The sequence below is a fragment of the Varroa destructor genome, unplaced genomic scaffold, assembly GCF_002443255.2.
Source record: "Varroa destructor unplaced genomic scaffold, Vdes_3.0 BEIS01000007.1, whole genome shotgun sequence".
Taxonomy (NCBI): Eukaryota; Metazoa; Arthropoda; class Arachnida; order Mesostigmata; family Varroidae; genus Varroa; species Varroa destructor.
Genome location: NW_019211460.1, coordinates 18,368,407 through 18,384,557, shown reverse-complemented (window position 1 = coordinate 18,384,557; position 16,151 = coordinate 18,368,407). Strand labels below are relative to the sequence as shown.

The following is a 16,151-nucleotide window of genomic DNA, read 5'->3' as shown; positions in this document are numbered from 1 at the left end:
GCGACCGTTTTCACAAATATGGCTGAACTCTCTCATATTTGCTTTTCCCGTTACCTTTCGCCTGCTTCTCTTCTTTTACCAAGGGACTTTAGGGTTTAGGTTCTCGTGGACCACGTAACGTATCGCAACCCAAATTTTTCATGTCCGTTCCAGTGTCCAAAAGAAAGCCAGCGCCATTAACTCTTGCAGATGTGTTGGGCAGCTTCAAGCGACTGATTCGTTTGCAGCTGTTGGCTGTCGGAGAGGAGTGGCTGCATCTGTAGCTGCATCTCTATATACAGCAGAAGCTTCCGGCGGGAGTCTACGGCGCTCAAGATCCGTGTTTGAGCTTTAATGTCCCTGTTATTGTTGAGCTCGCTTGTGCGGTTATCTGCCAATGCGCGTGTTGCGACGCCTTTCGAGGAACAGCTGTCTACAGACCTGGAGCCGTGCAGTCTCCCTGGGCCTGTTCAGGCTCAACATGCGAGACTTTCTCCGTGCTTACTCAAAGGTTCTGTCAATTTGAATTTCTGTTTCTCTCTATGGCTAGAACGTAGATAATTTATTTTCGACCTTATTCGTGAGGTTTGTCCAACATGACGAACGTACCCGAAATCGATATTGGTCGATTGGTATTCGCTTCTACTCTGACCGAATTATCGAAAAGAATGCTTTTGGGAAAAAAGTATGGTTATGGAGATGATCAGATCTCTTCGTGACCGTTATGTTGTTATACACCCGTTAAGATTCTGAGAGTCGACGAATATCTTTACCAGGCTTTTGACATGGGTAGGTGAGCTGGGCCAGCGCTACACAAAACTTGCTTGCAGTTAATAATCAACCGAACATTCACGCAAACATATTCTAGTAGGTTGATGCATAGGTGGCAAATGTGGAACAAACCTCACGAGGTTAGAGCATATTTTCTAAAATACTATGGAAGGCTACAGAATGACACTTGCAGGATTTGGTAAAAGAAGTGAGGCTCTTTTTGCAAATGGTATAGATCGATGCGTAATAAATTACTATTATTACACGATAGCGTTGTGCGTTACAGAAATTGTAATGGTGAATGGCTGCTGATATACAGACACTGCTTCTTCGGTTACCTCGTTATGATGTAGGGAAAAAAGATACAGCTTTAGTGCTGTACTAATATGGTGCCCTTAGGCTCTCTGCACACTGACATATTTGTGCAAGCACACATTGGTATGTGGTTAAGGCAAACTCTATAAAATATATATATATACATATATATCAGTTATACGCCTCTCATCCATCATTCTGGTCTATGTGGACGAAATCCTTATAGCAACAGCAAACCGTTGCAGCTGAACTGATCCGGCCGGGTTACGACATCGTGGCAACACTTGAACAAATACTCACTCGGTAGCCTATACATCTTGTCGCTGAGATTTCGTGGCATCTGGGACCGTGCCGTCCGCAGGGTGTCCGGAGCAACCTGCCGTCAACTTTCGTTTCCGACAAACAGATCTATGGTCTTACGCGCTCTTTGTTCGCTTGGCTACGCGCGCACAAATAGAGAAACACATATAAGAAACGAGCGGACAAACGCCATCACAGAAACAGAAGGACCGTCACATCTTGTCATCCTTTCAAGGGGACGATTTATCATTTGAAGGCGCCTTTGTAGACCGGTCATGCAGAACCTTTAAAAAAAACATGTTGCCTTATCCTTTTGGTTCTGAGTTGTCTGGACAAGTTTTGGGATAACAGCTGCTACTATATTTGCATGACATACTTGTATCTGCTACAAATGTCAACAACAGCGATACAGTAACTGTAGAGGTTGAACGCATCTAACTATTTGACATGTGTGACAACTGAAAATCTAAATCTGCCCTGTCCTTGATTAATAAATCCATACGATTAGTAAGCGCACAACGTACACGCTGATCCTGTTTTTCTTATATAACGTGTTTTTTCGCCACAACAGGCAAAAGCCACCGCCTACCGTTTATGGCACGAACCCCTACCACGTAGTACTATCCAAGTGCTTTTCATCCTCAAATGAGCCAATAGGATCACGCGAAATAACAGTGGCAGGGATTGTCTTCACTACAGTCTGCTAGCCCACTCTTTGAACATTACTATGATACAATGTCGACAATGCACCTCTGTTATTTGCGTCCTATTATGCTTCTTCTATGGCCGCATGTGTCCTGCTATACGTGCCAATACCCACTTCAATCCATCAGCCCTTGTTCGTCACTGCGTCTTTCCCTAGGCCGAGTAGTTTTTAGTCTTCCTCGGTATCTTCCTCTCTCCATTTTCTCGCTCAACTCCTTCCCAACTTCCCTATCGGAGGGCTTTTCAAAGTATGCTGTGATTCGTGCAGTTCGTCTCGTGCGAGCATCTTTCGAGTTTGTCGAATAATAACGTTAGAAAACCTGTAGACTTCGTCGATCCTTCCTTGGGTTCACTCTTCCTCCGAGTCTGTCCTCATTTTGGGTAAGCAACATTCGCTACTGCCTCGACTTCGTATGTGTAGTCGTAGCAACTTCAGCAAATAACTGCCCATGAGGCAAGGCAGGAGCAATCCAATCGCTCAGCGATCAGCAGGAAACAGCTAACGGGCTGAGGTAGCGTTCTTCGTAACAAGCTCAAACTAAGAAGGCTGTGACACACGCTACGATGTCAGGATTGACGCACAGGTCGCCGCCCCTGCCCCGTCGCTTAGCGCTTTCCGGACGTCAGTTGGTGGTCAGTCTCGGCGGGTGGCCATCTAGTCAGGCCGGTCAGTCTATGGCAGTTTCCGCTTCCTCCAGTTAGTCATTGCTGGTCAGCGCCGTTCAAGTGAGCTGACCTGTAGTGGCTGAAAGAGGCAAAAAGGAGGACGATCTGATATATGCCCAACGGCTGACGAAAGGAGCGCACGGGAGTTGCTCTGGCTGAGGGGGCCTATACCACCGACTTCGAACTCTTATCCCGTACCCCCTTTCACTATTAGCTTGGCTGATCCCGCTGCGCAGATCTGATGGATCTGACAATCTCGGCATCACACGGACAAGGAATGAGGAAACTCCTTGCTACACTGCTGGTCTTGCTGTTGCTGTCAAACATCCAGGAAGTCATGTCCATGACACCGCAGCCAGTAACGAACGATCAGACGCGATGGAAGGGAAGGGCATGGCATATCGGAACAACGGCCGCAGAAGCCCGATGCGGGTCGTACTAGGTGGCGGAACAACCCGACAGAAAGGAACTGTTCTTAAGATGTATTGTAAGCTACACTGGCTACATGTAACGCAAAAATGAGTATACGAATCGAGGTTTCTCCTAGTTTTCTACAAAATAATTCAATAATTAGCTATATTTGACTTTTGTTTGCTTTATGTTGCCATCGTATAGTTAGATTGTTATTCAATTACCCATGGTACCGAAAATGGTTGAACTGGACATACAGTGAAAATTCGTCTTCGTTATAGCGAAATTCACGCACAGTTTGTTTAACCAACACGTTTTGTACTACGCCTCAAAGGATCGACACAGCATCCGTGATTGGTGCCTAAGACCTACAACCTAACGGAAATAATCGTCTTATTGTAGATATAACTCGAATCTATCAGGATGAAACGGTGAATTGGTAGGTCGTAAGCGGTCAGAGCCAAAGCTAGCTGCATGGTACAAGAAGGAGAGCAGCCAGAGAAGTGCCTGATGCTTTGGTACCCGTTTCTAAAGGTTAATGCTGCTTTGACGTGCGCAAGAACAGTAACTTATCTGCCCGATAATAACTTTTGGCACTAACTTTCCATCCTACGTTTATCAAAGTTGTTATTAGTCACATGGATATATGTTTATACAACGCAGTCTTAGAGACCAAAAAGAGGAACACGCTGATCCTGAAGTTTGATCATATATGGCGTAGTTTGTTAGTGTGATTATCACCTTTACCAAAATGCCAAGTAATCTTTGTAAGTAAGATCGATTTGTCGGTTTACAACGAGTTCGCACGAATATCGAAAAGAAAGAATAGCTTCAAATTAAATTGCAGTTCCAAAAAGTGCTTGGCCTACCTGGAGATACAAATGCACCTTAGAATAGACGTTAGTGGACTCAACGTGTTGTACATTGTAAAACGTCTCCTGAACCCTCTACCTGCAGCCTAGTTTTGCCTAGTACGCATGACAGATCAACTTGGGTTTAGTTCCGACCCGTGCATACATCAAATGACAAAGAAGTTTGAAAACAGCTTCCGCCGAAGCGCCTACAGCAAATTTGTCTAAAAACCCACTAGTAATAATAACGATAACAGTATAACTCTAAGCTTGAAAAGATTGCGCATGACTAGCCCAAGTTCTACGATAATTCACCTTCTCTACCAACGATGACCACATAGCAAACTTCGTTCGTCACGAGTGACAAGCGACTTATCACTGGTCATGTCGTTTAGGTTAGAACGCCAGTGTTTCATTGGGACAAGACCAAGCCCGTAGTTTCCGTACAGATTTGCTGTTGTTTATCTAAAAAGCTAGTATCAACCTGCTGTGTATTCAAAGGTAGGAGCTACTCCTAAAGCTAACATAAACATGAAGCGACCGTTGATAATAGATCTTCTGTAGGCTTCGGTTAAGGCCCGAATGTTCCTTTGCATTCCAATGTATACCAGCCGGCGTAATGACCAGTCATATTTTACGGACAATAAGATGTCTGAGCGTATGTGACAAGTACATTGTGGCTTAATCGCAGAATTCAGTAGATGGCCTGGAGAAAGGGGTATAAGACAGTTCAACACAGTTCTATGTTAATTACAGAATCAGATGGAATCACGAACGGATATGAAACTTGAATAACCGAAAGAAACGGGCAAATACTAATATGTTTTCCAGAGTTCTTTTACGCAGTCTGATAATGCTACAGTAGCTGTAGTTATGCGATGCAGCTTTTTATCATCATGTAGAAACTATGTTTTTAGATCACTAATATAAGTTTCACTAGTAGAATGGCCATAAGCGCTGCTTCATTCATGCGATATACCTGGCGTATCATAATAAAAACACATCAGTTATATTATGATGAATAATAAAGCTATGAAAGACATATCCAGCAGGGATTGACATAAATTTACCCCAAGTAGTGGCAATTTCAGTCATATATTATGAAATGGTAGGTAGAAGTTTAGATTCTCGTTATCAAATAAAATGAAGACAGGCCTCGGCTATAGTGGACTGAAGGCGAAAACCTCCACTGAATGTAGATTGCTGTCAACGTCGATCTATAATATCCATCAGAACATTTGCTAGTGCGACCCTATTAGAGCGAAAATATCAAGCTGAACAATGATCTTGGCGCGTTTTTTAAATACGAGTCTCTCTTTTCGGTCCTTTTTTGTATGTTCAATTAAGCAGGCCAATTATAAGCGTCTCATCTATCGACTTGCGTCGCTTTCCCATCTCGATATACTCTAAACAACCGCCGCCATCTGTGACTACTAGAGCCACTTACGCTCAATGAGATGTACACATGGGATGGGGATGGCATCTCATGTACTTTACACACCCATTGAGAACAACAAAGATAGACAGGTCATCGCTGACTAGCAGCATCTTTCACGATACCGTGCGTCACAGAGTTGGTAGACCAACAGGAAAAAACCATAATGAATAGTGATGGTAAATACACACCAAGCTAATGGGAGGCCCGAAGGTGTAAAAAACTATATGCCCAAAACTTATTCTCCAATCTAATGCACATACATATCGCCATTTATTCACTTGCATTCGATTGTTTATCGCCTGTTAAATCTTTATGGTCATGGCACCTACCGCCAAAGGGTTTTGCCAGAAATCCATGTCTGCGGCAAGTCTACCTGCATCTATTTCTCTACGTATCTGTTAATCGGTTGGTAAGTCGGTGTACGTGGATGCGTCTGCAAAGGTTTACCCGCTCCTTTATGTTCTTATTTTTTTGTCGGCCTACTTGTCTAACTCAGCCTTCCGCCTTATCTTTTCTTCGTTTCTATTGAATGGCAAATGGTTTTATGTCTGTCAATTCTTCCAACGAATTGCCTGCCATGCCACTGCCAAAATCGGGCCTAACCGATGTCACCGGTGGATGGGCTGGTAGCGTTTCTGTAGCAGTTTCTGCTTGTGCAGCAGAAATAGTGGCGGCATTCCACGCCATAATGGTTCCTTTGGATAGCGAACGCCACAAAATGTGACCGTTATGCTGGTCTCACCCAGCCTCACAGCCCGTACCAGTCATCAGCTTCACTGTTTGCACCAAGTTTTAGTCCTGTCGTCTGCGTATGTCCTTTTTCTTATCGTTCTCCGCCTCCTTTAGTTTTATACTACAACAGATTTCAGTGCCTAGAAGAGTGGACGAACTCAGCAAGCAACTAAAGCAAATAAGTTGGGGCAAGCTACTTAGCTCTTGGGCTTCAGCGTCGACAAGCCGGTGCCACAATACCAAAGATGGAAGCAGCAGATCGATGCACTAGACGGATCGACGGCTGCGCCCGCTTCCGGTAGTTCGAGGGAAATGCAGGTCTGATGTGCAGGTGCGCCACACCCGGATTAGGCGACAGCAGAATCGACTGACCATTGGCTGCCACTAAACGCAGAAAAGCAACTACGGAACAGCAATAGAGGAACGAAAAACAGGAGATCACTGACGACGGCCAAGACACCCAGCGTCTCTAGGCTGCCGCTACGCTTGGGATTATGGGCTTACCTTTGAAGCTGGTATATACAGAAGAACAGCAAGCGACTAGCAAAAAGGGGTAGGGTAGATTGAGGCAGAGGGGTGCAGAGCCCCTTCAAACGAATCTATAGCTATGTACAACGTCTGTATCTCCACCCCTTCCCTTCCCCACGCCCCCACAACATAAAAAGCACAACCTAAGAAGGAACGAAGAGTCTAAAAGAAGCAAAGGCAGATACTAGGAGAATAACTAACAAGCATACAATGAGTCGTACAAGAGTGATAGCAAGCGTAGTAATACATGACGTCCGTATCGGTTGTACTTGGCCTGCGTAGACCCACAGTCCAGAGTCTTAAGCAAAGGAAAAAAATAAGGAAATCATGAAGGGCAGCAGAGGCCATTGATAGCCACAGCATGTGGCAGCAAGGACTATGCTTAAGAGGAGTAAGATTAAAACGAGTTATGTGACGATTAAGGATGACCAACAAATCTGGATCTATTTCTTTGTATGAATGAGTAATCGACGGAGAAGAGATATTGTGTCGATCTATCGGTGAAGAGTATTTTAGTAATCTGTACGTAACAAGTACGTCTCTATGTTGGACTTAGGACACGTATAAGAGCAATACATTGAACGGATAAACCGCGCACGTAAGAACACAAACATTGACCGAATAACGTCTATCTCGGCCTTGGCCACTTTTAACGCTTCTTGTGGGAAATTGCAAGTTTGGGCGATATTGATTTAGCATAATCGCGGTAAATACTGAAAAAAGAGCTTCTTTTAATCATAGATATGCTTAGCACACCGATTTTGCTTGTTAGTTGGCTGCCGACCTGAGTTTACGGCGATCGTTCGCAGACAGGTGCTGTCCTCTAGAAGCTAAATTAGCGGCCACGTGTCCCCCAAACGCCGTATCGACAACGGCTGTGACACGCGTTTACCAATGTCAAGTGCATCATCAACGAAGCTGAAAGAGCTCTCTTTAGCTAGAACTTCGACATGCGGCACAGGCTACGTACGGGAAACAAACACATCATTACCGTGGTAATAACTTAAATATTTTAAGTATGTTAACTGAGTATTGTACTGTCTATAGTATTGATAAGAAGTACAGGTATTAAGAACTTGTCGCTTCAATTTCGTATGATCAAGTGGAAAGCTGCTCGCAAATTGTCTAGTGTCTCTATCTCTATGGTATTGTTAGGACATCTGATTCGAGCCTGGACATTTGGCCATAACGATGTCATTCTGTTGCATGACTTTTGCAGGTTTTTCGTATTTCACAGTACCGAACAGGCAAAGAGCGGAGTTAACGGAGAGCGAAAATACATCATATATAATGCCGATGGACAAAAAAGAAAAATAGACACTTGTAGTGACGTTCTGACAGTGTAGTAAAGTTAAAAATGGGCTGGATCGCTATAAACGAATGTTCTAAGCGTGTGCTGAACAAAATCAAAATTAATCTTATAAGAGTGTGGGAACAATCGTCGCTCCCAATCACATACAATATTTCACGCTACCAATATATTTCGCGTAGAAACCAGGTAATCAATGGTTAATTTTTGGTACTTGGCCCAGATAAGGGCGACAATGCGTATGTTATGTGATTTTCCCGTACTGTCTATCATTAGGATGTTCACTATGACAATCTGGGCAAGTTTAGGTTCTCTCTAAGAGAGCCTCGTACAGATCAGCCAACATTTCCTAGCTATCACGAACGAAATGCGCGAAGGCTGTAAATTGGCATTTGCGGCCAAAAACAAAACATCTTTTTGCCGCTAATCATTGGCCGATAAAAGCAGCCGATAGACATCTGGAATCGGTGAGGTAAACGAATAATCGCGCTAAAAATAACGAATATAGGTGATGGGTTGACGAACAGTCATTGCCGTCAAATCGAGCGTAACGAGTAAAAAAGCACCATTTTGAATTGATATAGCTGCAGTGAATCTGGAGTGCGGTAGTCCAATGGCTGGGCATTAAAAAATCGTCAATATATTTTTTCCTACTAATTAGCAACATTTTATTATTAACTTTGTTTTAAAGGTCTCCGTGTAAATACCCTTGCATATGTATTGATTCGGTGTAATTTAAATGTACCTATTGTTGGTTCTACGCGCGCTAAAATGAACCAGGTGTAGGCGGTATTAGGCAAAAAAAAGAAGAAGAAGAAGATTTTTCCCAATGTTAAATACAGATAGATGAGATGCTGAGCGCCTCATTTCATAGTGGCTTCCTAGTAAACACATGGAATCACTATTAAACTGTTTCATGGCATTAGAATTATAGTATAATGCCGATGAACGCAACGTGGTGACAAAGAGTATTAAAATTAAAGGTAATTACGCAACTCCACTTTCCCATCCTTTTTTTCAAGTTAGCAAAGCATTTCATCTTCTCAATGATATTTTGTAAGTCTTAGATGAAAGGCCATTTTGGGGGGTTATCTTCATTATTCGAAATCATTTGAGTCTTCCCCCTGCATCTTTTATGGTGTGGTTGAATTACACACTCCTTTCTACTGTTACAAAACATGTTCTCTGTATTCTGGAAATCGTTTATTAAGTATCGCGATCAAACAATACGTTTTATCGACCTGACTTGTCAGCAGCGGTTACATTGTGCTGCGGTTTTTCAGGCTGAGAAAAGTACTATGACACGTAAATCGAACGTCTTCCTTTATAATACCGCCCTTATAGTTACCGAACTATGTTTTTACAGCAGAGCCGCATTCAGCATGCCACAGTAGCTAATTACCCATAAGAGTTTACCCTTATTTATTCATCTAAGGTGGCGTTTTCCCTTTTATATACTTTCACTAGCCGATTGTCGTAGAGGTGTTGTCTATGAAGCAGCCGAACTTGGTTTTCACATAGAAAATTATTAATTATCTATTAGAGAAATAAACAGGCCTCTATTAACAACGGTAGCTTTTACAGGAGAAACACTGACCTTTGTGTACTGGACCCGCTATGGGTATTCAGATTTTGTAGATAACGAATTGCAATTCAAAGCACATCATTTTCGTATCTCGTTAGCTAACGAACAAACGCACTTTGAATGCTCGCGCTACATCGTAACCGTAGCGTAATTAACTCGATGGTATTATTAACGAAGTGTAAAAAGCCTTTTGCAATTGGCTTCAGTGCGCGCAGCGTCGTCCACTGAAGTCGTCTAGTTTACTTCATCGGCTTGACTTTCGGTTAGCCCTCCGGCTATTTCAAGGTTTAAACATAAGTGTGTACAGTATAATAAGGCTAATTAGGACTGAGGTCAAGGACCAACTGGAAACGGGTTGAACTAGCTTAACAAATAGACGGGATTGCGTCTTTTCCAAATTAAATCAGAATTAGTATTTTTCGTACAGGTTCTGAGTTATATAGTATGCAGCTAGAAAAATATACAGTAACTTGATTACTGACAATTGTGCTTTAAATGTTTGTAGCCGGAAAGGGCTACAAGCATTAATAGGAAAAGGCGTGGTCATGTGCCCGACAATGGGTATAACAACAGATAACGCAGCTGCAGTTTTCTTATGATACAGATACAGAGATAGATTATGTCGCACTAAGTTTGACTAGTGTGTACAAAGTATATAGCACATACAAAATGTGCCAATCTTTGTCGATTTCTCATTTGCACCCTTGCCGGCTGCTTGAGTACGCCAACGGTGTCTTATATCGCACCCATTTCGGAGTTGTCCACAACAGACCACACACCGTTCACTAGCCTTTTTGTTCTTGTTGTCCTCTTCTGTTTCTTGCCCCATAACCCACTACCCCGCAATTTCGTCTTACACCGTCAGCATGGCCAGTTTGATGCGACCCCTGTTATGACATGAAACTTCGCAGAGGTCCCTTGGTAGGCAGACAAATAGTCATAATATCGTAAAAGTGGACCAAGCTACTCGCGGCCGGCAATATTTCTTGTAGGAAGTCGCCCGCGACAGCCACTATCACTAACTGCGGCAATGCTGCTCACCTATAACCAGAGAACGGGTTTATATCAGACGCTGGCAGAGATCGTTGGGTAAATTCCATCGTTGATAATGATTCCGAACGAAATGACGAAAGGCTGAAACCATATAAGGATCTCTGAGCTAATCCTACCGAGCTCGTTCTAGAAAAAATAGACAGCGGCAGGATAAAAACCGGCACCAATATATAAATGTACAAATACAAACAAACGGCTGATTTAGTGACAAGCTATATAGGAGTCATTGTCAAAATATGTTCAACTGGTTAAAGTACCATCGGTCAGGTACTCTTCGTCATTTCATGTGTCATTGTATTTGTGATCGAATATATGTATATTGATTAAGCAGGAAGGTGACGGGCGATTTCCTAACGGCGAGAGACGCTTTGGGATAGCTTGATCCTGGTAAATCGCAACCAATATCTTTGTGTAACCACCATAGGGTATCGCCGTCTAAACTATCAAGCCTCTTTCTTGAGATCAATAAGCACGCGATGCTATCAAGACATTTTAACAGCGGCGGGAGCAGCTGTCAGGAGCCATTATCTCTATGTACTCACTTTTGCTTGTGCAGAGGAATATTTGATTTGGTCCTCGCTTCCTTGCGAGTGTATGATTTACGAACGGCCAAGTGGTCGTCGGCTAGGTCGCAGGTGACGAGTGTAGCAATAGCTCTTTTGCAGAGGCGAGTACCCAACGCGACAAAAGATGTGAGCCTAAAATGAGTCTTTGTCTAAATAATTTACTAGTTAAGCTAAGCGTGGCCCAGTCATGATCCAAGATTATCGACAGCCCTAGATCATCTCTTCGACGTTTCACAATCCTTTAAGGTTGGACGCTGAAAATCCTTATACCCGTTGGAACGAAGAGGGCTTAGACTCCCGTTAGCGACTCCCGGTTTTATATAGGGCACCCTCCAGACCTCGCATAGAACTGATTTAAGGTTGAAGCGGTTGAATCATGCGGCCTACAAGAGCGGGAAACATACAGAAAGCTCGAACGATACCTTACAGCAAAACAGTTTAGACGCGAGAAATGGCCATAAAGTATGCCCAGTATTGGCCAGTAGGGTAGCCTAAATAAGCCGGGAGTATATAGTGATGTTTTTTCAATAAGCATTTTCGAACCGAAGTCATTCCCAAGCAATTAAGAGAATATATTTATAATGCCAGAAGTATCGTTATTAGCCAGCCTCTACATATAAGTTTTCCACTTGCTCTATACTTTATACCCTTTGGTTGTTTTTGGTTCTGAATTTATATTCAAGTCAGAGGACCTTATGAACATGAATTTTTGTACTTATGTTTATATATTTACTTGATTCCTTCAGACATGTTGAGAAGCTTCATTGCTTGCTGATGTAACAGTTCGCCTCTCACCGAAGCTATGAATTCATTAGACTTCATTCCATGTGCTTTACGTCCGGTGTCGCTGTTAGGTACTTCATCGGACGGCTGGCTGCCGGCACGAAACGAAGTCTGTCTATGTTCGGGTTCGAACCTGAACCACAAGGTGTCCCTAAGATTAGCAGGCAAATACACTTCCATTCATTCGTTCCATTCATTATATCTGTGGAACACTAACAAATGAATATGGCAGTTCATATGCTATGCTTGTCTAATTAAATTATCCAATATTTCCGATTGTTAATAAAAAGATAATAATAGCAGTGAACCTAACTTAAGTCGAAAATCGTGTCCAATACAGAAATCTATGGTCTCTTTCTTCTATTGCCGCCATACGCTGGTCATCAAGCGCGCTGGCACGAACATTTAGAACAAGTTGACTAATTTTAATGATACCACTTTAAGATTCAACAGTACGCCAAGCACCTCTCTATATCGATTAAGCGTTCAATCGCTCGTCTTGGGAGATCCTGAAATTTTCGCGGACTCACCCATCGCAGTTAGTCTGCATTCGGGCCCTGCTTTTCTAGCAGGGTAATAGATATAAGTAATCCTTGCACTTATTTCGCTGTCCATTTTCATTTGTTTATTGCACATTGTCCCTCGCCAGCGCTGTCCTCCTTGTTCCAGGAAAAAAGAAGCAACTTTTCCCCGCTCCGGACAAAAGATAACGGGTAGGTTTTCTCTGATCTCTCACGCGTCTTTCCTGGTCATCAGGAGAGCGTGCGGAAGTATTCAGTGCAGCCCGGAGTCGGATCGGGCTTTTGTGGACAGGAGAAAAGCGGAGTTCGCTAAATAGAAGAGCAAAAGGGCAGGGAAAACTACTGCTGTCGCGATTAGTGCTACTAAAGCAGCTACTGTGGTCCTGAGAAGGGCGGGACCACTCGGTATAGAGAAGGATATATACATATATATATATATATATATATGAAGAGAGAAAGAGAGAGAGCGAGAAGACTAGCGTCTTACGTGCCCTGACGGTGTACGGTTTCCCACAAGGATCTACGTGGTTGTGTTTTCGGGTCTTAAAAGTATCCTTCGGTCAGAGGTACAATGATATTTCTTTTATTCTTTTACCGTCGGTTGTCTCAACTGTGTCGTATCGTGAAGTATCAGATGTGCGAAGGACCTCCCGTTCTGATCTTTGCAGCAGAACGGAGCAGCCCATCAGCAGGACTGAAATTAATCGGTCAGCTATACGTTGATATGGGTCGATAATGTTGTGTAGAGATACGGAAACAAGCGTAAGTGAACCTTGCTATTAGAACAACGCTCACATAGAAGAACATAAAGGTAGGGAAGCATGGTCCTCTGACCGGAAAGAGCGATCCCATGACTTGATGATAATAAGCCGCGGAGTGTAACATAGTTTTAACGCTAATTGTGGTTATTTGTTTTTGGTGTTTCATTTCAAGTGAAATGCTGGAAGGAGCCAATACGAAACGAGGTATTCCTACGCCCGAATTCACTAGGTGTCGCTAAATTTATCTATCATGCTAACTGTGTGACGTAGCTTTGGCTATATGCTAACTAACCTCTTTTTAATTATTAAAACTTATTAATGTAAAGCTCTCTTATATATATGTGAACCTCTTTGCCTTTACATATTTAGGGATTATGTTATTATTGTACGAAGGTTGTGTAGCCATCACCAGAACGTCGTAGCGTAAATAAAACAAGGCTTTTTTTTTTGTAATTTGAAGTTGCCGACATTGACGGAATAAGTTAACCAGCATTTTTTTCTTTACCTCCTCGCACTTAATGTACTGAACAGTTGTTTTTGCTAAAACGGAATAGATTCATCCATTCTCATAAAAGTTATTATATCATTTTATCTCTAGTTGTTCTTTCTATCCGATTCGCTCATCTCGAGACCCAGCGACCTCCTTCAATTTCGTAAGATCTATAAGACCCATGTGCGTACAGTTGTGCTTACGCATGCAGTGAACGCATTTTCAACAACGTTTATCCACGCATTGTATATAGTGTATCACACTTGCTCCAGCCCCATCGAGTGTTGGGGTAGTTAAGCTTTTTTTAACCTTTTTTCTTTCATAAAACAAAATGCCCGAATGAACACCAGTTTAGCTGCATATCTGGGTATTCGGGATGGCGGCGTGGGGCTTGCGCCGACTAAAACCCAGAAGTTTACCTCAATCTGTCCTGGCACTGCTTTTGCATTACTTCAGTAAGCAGCGTGGCCAATCGATTTCAATTATAGTGTACATATAGTACAGTCACTGTTAATAATGTTACTACGACAACCAGAAGTCACATAGTCCCTCGACTATTACAATTCAAGTTAAGGTGAGCAACTATCATACTTATCTTATGAGCGCTAACAATACTATTCATTCTCTCGACATAGAAGTTATGTTCCATAGGCATTTGTATATGTCATTACATTAAAACATGAATATACTTTCGAGCGCAGAGCATGCATCACTGCCTACCGACCATTTGTTGTCTGCCTGTGTGCGAGCTGCTGCCCAGACGGTAACGAAAGAAAAAGGGCCCCGTAAACAGTTCGCGAAACAAACAAAAACTCTACGTGAGTGAGGAAAAAGCCTGGCCCCTGCTGTATTTCTCGCTTGCCACCGTCTGGCCCCTTTACTGTCTGCTCTAGCGCCATTGCGTTCCCATTGCAACGGGTAGTAAACACCATTTCCAGACGCGCAACGCCGCTCACTACGAGGCGGATCGAACGCAGTTCACTATTTCTTATGGAAGCCTTAAGCTTTTAGCTTTCAGGCTCCACTCAGCCCGTATTGTTGTTGTTGTCCGGCTCTTTCAAGGCTAACTGGCTATTTGGCAGTTTCCGTCCGCCCATTTCTACTAGTCTGGCGTAAGCCAGCATGGCCTGCTCAACCCTTTTTCCACACCAACCTACGTCTGCACAGCCTATACACAAAATGCACGCTGGTGCTCCAGTAGTTACAGCCGCCATTTCTTCTTTTGCCTTCTGCGGCTGCTCTTACCGTAGCGGCACCGTTGTGGCCAGTGGTGTTGTACGGTAGCTAAACGCCGGAACGTGACTAGACTTGTGCTTCTTGCTTCCATTCAGTGGGCTGGGGGGCGCCAACTGGCTAGCACGTTGGGCGGATACAAACGGCGCCTGTCGTCATTCAGGTACAGCGGGCAAAAGACAAGGAAGGAAAAACACCTCCTTGCTGGTATGCCAACCTATACGCTGGTCACTTGGCCGATGGTAAAACTGCCTTTGTGGTCGCTGGTGCCACGGTTCGCTGCTGTTGGTCATTGTTGTTATTATAGATACGGATATTAATGTTCTTGGTGGTAACGCGATTGTTGTTCTTGCCGAGGATGATGTTGTTGTCCTTCTTGGTCAGATTTGCATTTTGAGGAAAACTTAAGCTGGCGAAGGCCAACAGGCAACAAGCCTGACAAAGGCAAAATATACAGGTTGCTAATGTTACGGAAGCACAGCTTCATCCAATTTTGCTATATACCCTACACCGAACTCTGAGTAGGTCACAATTGAACTATTCCAGGTAGACAACGAACTTCTTTTGTTATAACTCTTTTTTGATAAATGAATTCGTTCCTACTACTGAATGTTGACACATGCATGTAGAAGCTGGAGGTCGTGTACTTTTCGTTAGGATGGGTTCAAGCGGATTTTTGTCTCGGTGCGCGATGAATCATAAAGAACTCGTGCGATACGGTGTGCCGCTAGACGAAACAGCGTTTGTTGATGTAGAGTGTAGTTGAATCCTATTCTAATTAAAAGGTCATATGACAATTTTGCAAATATAGCATGAGTTCCCCTATGTCCTCACACATTTCTGTACACGCCAAACAAAGATGCTATCCACCCGCTTCGTCCGCCACATTGGAGCTTTCACTAACACTTCTTTTTTTTACAGTTAAATAAACAAAAATGCTGCAATTTACTCCACTTTCTATAAATTTGTTTTTCAAAAAAAAGGTACGTAGAAAAGTGCCGTACGCAAGGTTAGCGATTACGAGTTTAAGTTTTTCGGTAATTATAAAAGGTTCAGGCGGGCAGAAACGGTGCTTCATACATAATGCAGATTTCATAATTACATTGATATGTTTATCAGACTCTCAGTTGTCTTCTATGTTAAGTGTGATATAT

The 16,151-nt window shown here is 43.1% G+C and overlaps 1 long non-coding RNA gene across 1 annotated transcript; it reads left to right on the top strand.

Annotated features, from left to right (window-relative positions):
• Nucleotides 1-7,532: 7,532 nt before the first annotated feature.
• On the top strand, nt 7,533-15,950 carry LOC147754407 (uncharacterized). The gene is made up of 3 exons (XR_015316409.1): nt 7,533-7,691; nt 7,916-8,194; nt 13,447-15,950. It is a non-coding gene; the product is annotated as an uncharacterized LOC147754407 (long non-coding RNA).
• The last annotated feature ends 201 nt before the right edge of the window (nt 15,951-16,151 follow it).